Here is an 8,855-nt window from a genome sequence, read left to right on the forward strand (position 1 = left end):
CCCTTGTTGAATAACCATTCCACTTTTCGAGTCGGTCAATAATATCATATTATATTACCGTCACCTACGTTTAGCCATAATAACTCTTTTATTTATTTAGATAATTAGTCTTAACAACTCTTAAAATTTTAATTCACGAATGACTGGTAAATATTGATGATGTGATTAAATATCAGTGTACGATTTCTTCTTTCAATGAACGCTCCAATTATTAGTCTATTCTGCAGGGTGGACACAAAACTAAAATCCCTTGAAAACCTATGTCTTCCAAAGTGTACAAAAGCCAATGAATAACAATATAATCCAAGCAGAGTTTCTTTAATACATGTAAGTCAACCTCTACAACACTTGTGATGTAGCTAACAATGCCTTTTGGAAAGTAGTTTACTCACAACTCTATAAACCTAATCTGTTTATTGACAAAAATTATTACACAATAATTTCAATGAACTGACCTATTTGTCCTCCAGACTCCAAATGTATTCAACTTCTAAGAAACCCCTTCAACTCAGCTTTGACATGGGGAAATACCTGTTTGCTGCAAAAATGTAAGCAAAGATTTGAAGCCAAATTGAAGAGATGCTATTAATGATTGTTTGAAATAACAGATACCGACCATTGTGACTAGATAATGCATCCCATTGCAGTTACTCATTGACATGAGACATACTTTCCAAGCTTCCATTAACAATTGGACATTCATGGAAGAATTCTTAGCTTTCAAAACACTCCATTTTCCATTATAATCCACATTACATACAAATCATTAATGATTGACATGTGAATTTAATAGTATACTTAAAACGCAGCAGACAAAGAATTGACTGTGTAAAGCACAGGAAGCATTCCTAGAAAAAAAAAATAAAAAATTCAAGAGTCCTAATAAAATAATCCTTCTATAAGTATTTTGCTTTACAACAATCGTTTCAAAGCTAATAGCCTTTATTATGTGCTAACATTGCTGCAACTAATTGACTCAGAACCAAGCAATAGGCTAAGGCAACAAGAAAGTCAGAGTTACTTTGTTTAGTGTTTCCCTTGCAAGTGTTGATTAAATGGATATGCCTAAAAGAAAAGGAGGGTACAATGGTCATTTTAAGTCCAATTTAATAACCCTTTCACTGTCATAGCTTGTATGTGTCCTACTTGTTCCCAAATTGTAACTGCGAAAATAAATGAGTGAGTGATTGATGGAAGAAAAATGGACCTCAAAACTTGACCTTGCTAATGAGTCCAAACCCCATGTTTGGCTGCTAAATAAGTACACAGTCAATATAGCATACGGATCCTTATTTCATCTAATAGTGGACTCAACTATACTCTACTTTCAGAACTTAGCTTGAATCATCCATTTTATATTCTCCACATTAAGAAAATGGTAAAAACGGGGGGTCTAATTATTTAGGGGGTTTTGGAAATGCGTCATTCAAGATTCCACCTTTCCTCATCAGCAATCCAGATCTGGCAAACACTTCAATGAAAAATTGAGACCTGGGATGCTTCTTTGTATCAGTTTCTTACAATAGTGTGGTAAAGGGTACTTTCGTAGCCTTCTGAATGAGGAAGCAATTTATTGATTGTGGACTCCAAGCTTGTGAAGGTGAATCACGAACGATTTGGGGCAATGGAAGTGGGTGGGGGGTCCATAAGAAAATAAAAAAAAGAGCCTTTTTGATTAGCTTAAATGCTTTGTTTATGAGGTGTGAGAAGCAACGCTTCACAGATCCGGCATTCATATTGTGGACAAGACCGTGGGGACACCTAATTTACTACTATTTCATCACTGCCAACTTTAGCTTTGAATATGGTCCAACATAGAGTAAATAGCCCTAATAAATGTATACCATAACATTTGTAAAAAATATACAAGTCCACACATGCAATTTCTTTTCGAAATAAAAGAGACAGATCAAAGCCACAATAAAGAAACAAGAAAATGAAGGTCTAAGATCTGTAACCTCTCCTTTCCATGATGATGCATACTGAGTTGTATAACAGCTTATATTAGGATTTGGAGTTTCTGCCTTGAGTTCAGCTTCTTCCTTCCTCTTCTTCAACCATATTATTCACCAAACAAATCACAACCAGCATTAGATGTGTAAATCAACATCTATGTCAGAGTAAAAGACATGATTGTTGATGTAAATTGCTCAACTCAGTAAAAAGTTAAAAAGAGCAGATCATAGAATTCATAGATATGTGATAATTTAGTCATTAAATGTTACTTAAATAGAGATTTACAAGCAAGAAACAGATAGATGAATATTCTGGTACATAAAGGCACATTTTGGGTATTGGATATTTTCTTTGCTTATCCTTTTCATTTATTTCTGTCCTAGTTGCTGATATACTCTGCAACATTATCATTGTCAAAACTTGAATGCTTTTGACAGGCTGTTTCATGTCTTACATCCACACAAAAACTTCTTAATTTAAACTACAGTAAATTCAAGCCATCAGCATAAATGTTTTGAGATTCATTGCACAGGCAGATGAACAATTGTGCTGTACAACCATTGGTTCATGTCAATAAGATATGATTTAGAACTAGAAAGAAGGTATCGAATGACCAAATTCATCAGTTATTTTTGGAGGAATCATGGAGTAGGTAATCTGCTCATTAATACAACAATAGCCAAATTCAAGATTTTCCAACAATAAGAACGAGAATTTCGAATTCCCAAATGTCAATTGCAAAACATTCCCAGAATTTACGAGCTCAATCCAAATTAATTAGCCAAGAGAAATGAAAAATTTGTAGTAAATTCGAGATTAATTCAAGGTTAGGGTTTCTTAATTACCTTTTCTTCGCCCAGCAGATTGCAATGAATTCAACGGGCTGGTCTCTATGGCGCGCAAAAACAGTTCAGCGTGAGAAAGAAGTTAAATTTGCGAACTTTGGGTTTGAGGAATGAATTTAACTTGGCCCATAACTATTTAAATGGGTCCTAACCAAATAGCCCAAAACCTATTTAAATGGGATCCAACCAAATAGCCCAAAAAACAATTATTAAAAAGAAGTCATTGATCTTATAAAAATGAGTTCTTTCTTTTCTTTCTCTTCTTTGTTTGTTGGATAGTGATGACCCACGAATGATCTGAATTTTGAAAACAATGAATACTTACCTTTTGTTTAAGTCACATACCTCTTAGATCTCATTCACTACTTCATCAATCATTCTCGTTTGTGCTCATTTCTCCCTTCCACACTCGCACTGCCTTCTTCTCTCTCCCTTGACTTCTTCCTTCTTTTCTCCCTCTCGCTCGTGCTTATAGAAACTATCTGATTGTTCATCATCCACTTCGACCAACATTCATGCTTGCGCTTCAATCTACTAATCAACCGTTCATCACCTGCTTCGAGAAACCCTTGTACTTATGCTTCTAGCCACCTTCCAACTATTTATCATGAGCGCGAGGATGTAAGGAAGGAATGTAAGGATTTGCTCTGCTTCCAATGTTTGAAAAGGAGAAAAAGAAACATGAGTGAAGTACGTAAGTAAAAATTTAGTATTTAGTATTTATAGTACATGCGTAAGCAAAAAGTTAGTATTCATTGTTTGTCATTTTAAATTTAAAAAATCATGTCATTCGACATTAGCGCAATGTATGAGTCACTGTAAAAAAAAAAAAAAAAAAACCCTTATAAAATTTTGACTAATTTTCATTTTTAAACTTTATCCATCATATCAATTTAAGAAAATCTTAGAATTTCATACATGCAAACAAACCCATTTTGTCATTTCGAGATTATAGGAGGGACAATGATGATGTTTCAAAATATGAAGCTGAAAATAGGGTTTGTAAAAGAGTTGGAGATTTGAGAAGTGGTTGTTTAAAGAGAGGGAAAAAAGCACAAAGTTGCCTTCCATGGATGCAATTAATCAACATTAACTATTTAAATGGTACATGATAATGATATGTATAGAGAAGTAAATAGTATATTTTAGTTAATATTTATGTAGTTATTAATTTAGATTAATCAATGTGAAATTAATATTTTAAAATTGATTATTGAATGTTTTATTTTATTACAAGGCTATAAATACCGTCTTTTAGAGGTAATAAGGAGCTTTTAATTATCATTTTTTTTTCTATAAAACTTTTGTTCTTTGGGGAGTACTCCCTCAATTAGAGAGAATTCTTAGTTTAGCCATGAACTTGACCTAATATCTTTATCCGTTGCATAAAAAAGATATCGATAAAATTATTTGTATAATATTTTTATATATCAACTGTGATTTCAATTTATGTAAAATTATATTACAAGATAATGATAGATGTATGTGTTCAATTTTCACATTAGCAATCTTAGTCGTGTCAAACTTCCATTGTGTGTCAACAAAAAACAAATCTATAAGCTCTTATAGTAACTTATGAAATCAATTTCAAACTCTAGGAGTAAGTAAAAATTTTCAAGGTCGAAGAGAAACAAAAACAAGATATAAATCATATTTTAGTCTTCAAAATTAAACTTCCAAACTTATTTTATATACTATGGTAAAAGAGAAAATTTTGAACATTTATATTTTAGTTCATAAGTGTTACATAAAACTAATTTTTATATTGTTATACTTTTTATTAGTTATAAAAATATGATTATATTTTACACCATATATAGTTTATCAAAATTCTGTTTTGCGTTGAATTTAGAATTTTGTTGAATGCTCAATGTAGGATTTATTGGCAACTTCTAAAACATGTATACATATATATTTATATACCAAGCTTAGAAACTAAAATATAATACTTAGGAATTGAGATAAAATAAAATTAAAAACCAAATTAGCAGAATAGCCATCACGTCATAATTTCAATTAGTTTGTTAACAATTCAATTAGTTCATTTTGAAACTTTATACAATAAAATAGATACTAAGCTCAAACTTTAGGAGCTAAAATGTATAAGAACCCGAAACATCAAGAATGATATATAGTATATATTTAAGGTCAATTGAGCTATGCTCATTTTGACGTGAAAATAAGTTACTTTATAATTTGGAGAAATTTTCATAGATCGAAAAAATGTCAAACTATTTACAAATATACAAAAAAAAATGTTTATCAGTGATAGATTTCTTTCAATTTCTATTACTAATAGACATTGATAACTTCTATTATCTTCTATAAAAGAAAATTAAAATTTTAGCTATTTTGGATAAATAAATTTCCTTATTTTTCTATTTTTGGAAATCTCCTTATCAATTTATAATTAAAATATTCATATACAAATGTATTAATTACGAAAGAAGTCTAGAAATCTTAAAATATTCATATATCTAAAAATATCTTAAAATATTCGTGTAAAATATTCATATAGAAATTTGATAAATAATTCAAATTTGTATTATTTTGATAAATTTATATTTTTTATGCTGAATTTGACACTATTTATTATTATTATTATTATTATTTGTTTTTTGGGGAAAGGGACGTTGAATTTGATACATTTCAACTTCCTAAATTACATCACTTTTTTATATAATTACCAAAATTGCAAAAGAGTCCTGACAATTTTGTTTGTTTACATTCTCGCACGTATGAGTGAAAAAATAGTAAATGCTACCATTAAGCTAAAGCCAAATCACGAAGTTTCCCACTGCCATCGCTAATTTCTACAAACAGAAAAATTAAGAAAGATTATCTGACATTTATGGTATTTCCATCATTGCCCTTTTATTTATTTATTTACTTTTTTCCCCCAAAAAGATTACCCTTTGATTTTCGTACTTATTTAAATTGGGTAATTAATAGATTTGAAGTAACTAAACATTTTAGGACCTTACTATTTATAGGTTTTTAGCACCTAATCCTTGTGATTAATTTTATTGAATTTTATTTTAAAAAAGGAAAAATCTTATTGAATTTTAAAAAAAAATATTTTTGATATAACAAAGTTACTCTATCTTCACTGATCCATTAATTTTTCTTTAATACAATGAGCCATTAAATCATAATGGTTGAAAATATTTAAGTTTCGAATTGGTTTAGCTTTCTAAACTTTATTTTAAAATCTTAATGCAAAGTTTAAAACTTTTTATTTTAGTTCAGATTTTTAAATCATTTACATAAATGGATTGTAAAAGTAAAATGAAAAAAAAAACCATAATAAACAGGTATGAGATTTTTAGAAGTAGAAAATTAAAAATAAAGTCAATGTCAAATATACTCTAAATTAGAAATTAAAGTCATTATTAAATAGAATATTTAAGTAATGATAAACTATTCAAAGTAATTACCACACTAATGAATTTTTCCTAGCTTATAAAATAAAGAAAAAAAAAATCTTGGATGCATTATAAATTGTGTTAGTCATCAACAAAATGGGATCTAAATCATTGTGTCGTAGAAACCACTGTCTTAGATGCATCATAAGTTGTATTAGTCGTAGCCAAAACCGAAACTCACTATATTGTTGAAACCACTGTCTTGAGAGAAAATTCAACACGACCTTGATGGAATCATTGATGTTGGTTGCTCCCAAGGTTTACACAACACCCCACCTCAAACGTGCACTCGTCTGAAGGATAGTTGGAATCGATGAGAGAAAATAATAGCTTAGAATCAGAGGAAGAAGATGTATTTAGAATCTGTTTTGGTTTTATTCTTTTTAAAGAAGATAAAAACGTTTCAAATCTGGGAAAAAATAAATTTTTAGATATAAAATTATCACATATATTAAACCAAAAGTAAATCCATAATCGTAAATTTTAAAAGGAAAAATAAAGTAAAATATTTCTTTATTTTTTCAATGCAAGCATAGTTACTCGAACCTGCCTGTCCAACTAAACCAGACGGCTACAACAATGTGTGTGGGGAAAGAGTCTTAACAACCATTTTATCCACTTTTGTAAGTTTTTTGGAGAACTTTCCGAACCCTTAAAACTTGCAATGTGGGACAAAACAATTTCTCTCAAGTGTAAGCATATTTTGGAGCATGGACCCATAAGTTAATCCATGAAGGGACAGGGGGCACTTCCTCCCTTAACTCGAGAAAATGTTATATATATATTCGAATTGTTCGTGTGATTGAGTCTTCTAGCAACCACATAGTTACTTTTTTTTCTTTTCCGTATTTGTCAATCTTTTTTACTTGTAATTTGTAAAATTTAATACTCCAAAATTTGAATTTTTTAACTAAAATTAAAATTTTCATTTTTCAAATAAAAATATGTATTACTTTAACTTGAGTACTACGTGAATCGTGCCTCCCAACCTAAAATCTTAGATTGGTTACAATATAGGTCTAAGTAGTTGTGGGCCATTCCCAACAAGCTGCACCTATCTTTTTATGTCAATCAAATTGTCCAACCACAAGTTGTCATGTTAAAATTATAATTTTTTAAAGTTTTTTTCCTTTTCATGTTGTGTCGTTGTTAGAATAGACTTAAAAAAATATAGTCTAGAATGCATCTATGAATTAAGCGTTATCAAATTAGTAAACTCGTAAAGAAGTAAGTTAATTAGCATGAGTTTTATATAGTTTTTTGTATAGTTCTTTTTTGGTGGGAGTGTTTTTTTTTTCTCTCCCAAGAGCGGTGAGGACTAACATTTATGTATGGGGTTAATTACTTATAAATAACATTCGATTAGTAGACTAGGGTGCTTATGGTCTTTTCCTTCATATACTATTAATAACTCATCAATAGGTATATTAATTGGTATAACTTTTTATGTAAAAAAAATGGTATAAACTTTGGTACCTTTCAACTTTCATTTCTTAAAAAGAAATATACCTTTATTAGTCCATTTCAATTTACATTCTCAATTTCATCAAATTAAATTTTAAATTCAAATAAATAATAAAATTAGTATCTTTACCAAATATTTAAAAACTTTCTTGAATAGAAGTTCCCATTCTAACTAACAGATACCCTTGACTAAGTCTCATGTAAAAATTGAATCAATAGATAATTTTGGATATTAATTTTACAACATATTTAAATTTAAGGTTTAAATCAAAACGTGAAGGATTTTTGGAAGGAATGCATTCTACTTTATTTAATTCTTTATTATTGTCACAAATTTTTGTCAGTGATCAGCTCATGATCTTCAATGGGCTAACAACGATAAATTCTTTTTGATTGAGAAGAAAACAAGTATGTAAAATAAAAGGAATCATCTTCACATAGATGTGGCAATTGTCACATGTGCTCCGATACTTAAATTAAAAAAATGATCAAAACACTAAACTTAGTCAAACTTGTAATCAAAGAGAACTTACTTATCTTCTCTAAGGCTCCTGATGCCCTTTTTCTAAAAGGTTTGGTCTCCTTATAATCTTATGAGGACTTACTTTTCGAATATACTTGTGACTTGCTTGAGGATTTCTTGGTTCGAGGGAGTTGACTAATTAATCTGAGTAGTGTGAGGTTTGGTCATGGTCAACCTTCGCCCAAGCCGAGGTCAAGGAGCTTTGTATGAACCTTGGCCCATTCTCCTCTCCTTATTCGGGCTTCTACCCATAGCCTGAATGTTGATTTATCCCAATTATCTTTAGGGGTGTTCAAATAACTCTACAACCTGAACAATCCAGACTATCCAACCCAAAATACCATGCAATCAAACTGTATAAACAAATAACAGCTCCTATTAGGAGATTGAGGTGGAATTGTGAATGGAAGAGTGAATAAGGAGCTTTAATGAAAGTGGGAAAATCCCACTTTTGTGGATTTTTCCAATTTCAAATTCTTTTCTAATTTTGAAAACAATTTTCAAAATCAAAACATTTTTTCAGTTTTAATTCTTTAAATAAACTAAAAAATATTAATTTTACCAAAAAAATAATTCAATTAATTAAAATTTTAAATAAAATTAATAATTAATTAAACAATTTAATTAATTCTATTAATTTAA

The 8,855-nt window shown here is 29.7% G+C and overlaps 1 long non-coding RNA gene across 2 annotated transcripts; it reads right to left on the reverse strand.

Moving 5' to 3' along the window:
- Positions 1 to 287: 287 nt before the first annotated feature.
- On the reverse strand, positions 288 to 2,880 carry LOC120080120. Of its 2 annotated transcripts, none has more exons than XR_005482427.1 (3): positions 2,802 to 2,880; positions 1,959 to 2,048; positions 288 to 538 (listed from the first exon to the last, which is right to left on the reverse strand). It is a non-coding gene; the product is annotated as an uncharacterized LOC120080120 (long non-coding RNA). The 2 variants fall into 2 exon arrangements; XR_005482428.1 differs by having other exon boundaries at positions 1,959 to 2,051; positions 2,802 to 2,863.
- Positions 2,881 to 8,855: the final 5,975 nt, after the last annotated feature.

This window comes from Benincasa hispida, chromosome 6 (genome assembly GCF_009727055.1).
Source record: "Benincasa hispida cultivar B227 chromosome 6, ASM972705v1, whole genome shotgun sequence".
Classification (NCBI taxonomy): domain Eukaryota; kingdom Viridiplantae; phylum Streptophyta; class Magnoliopsida; order Cucurbitales; family Cucurbitaceae; genus Benincasa; species Benincasa hispida.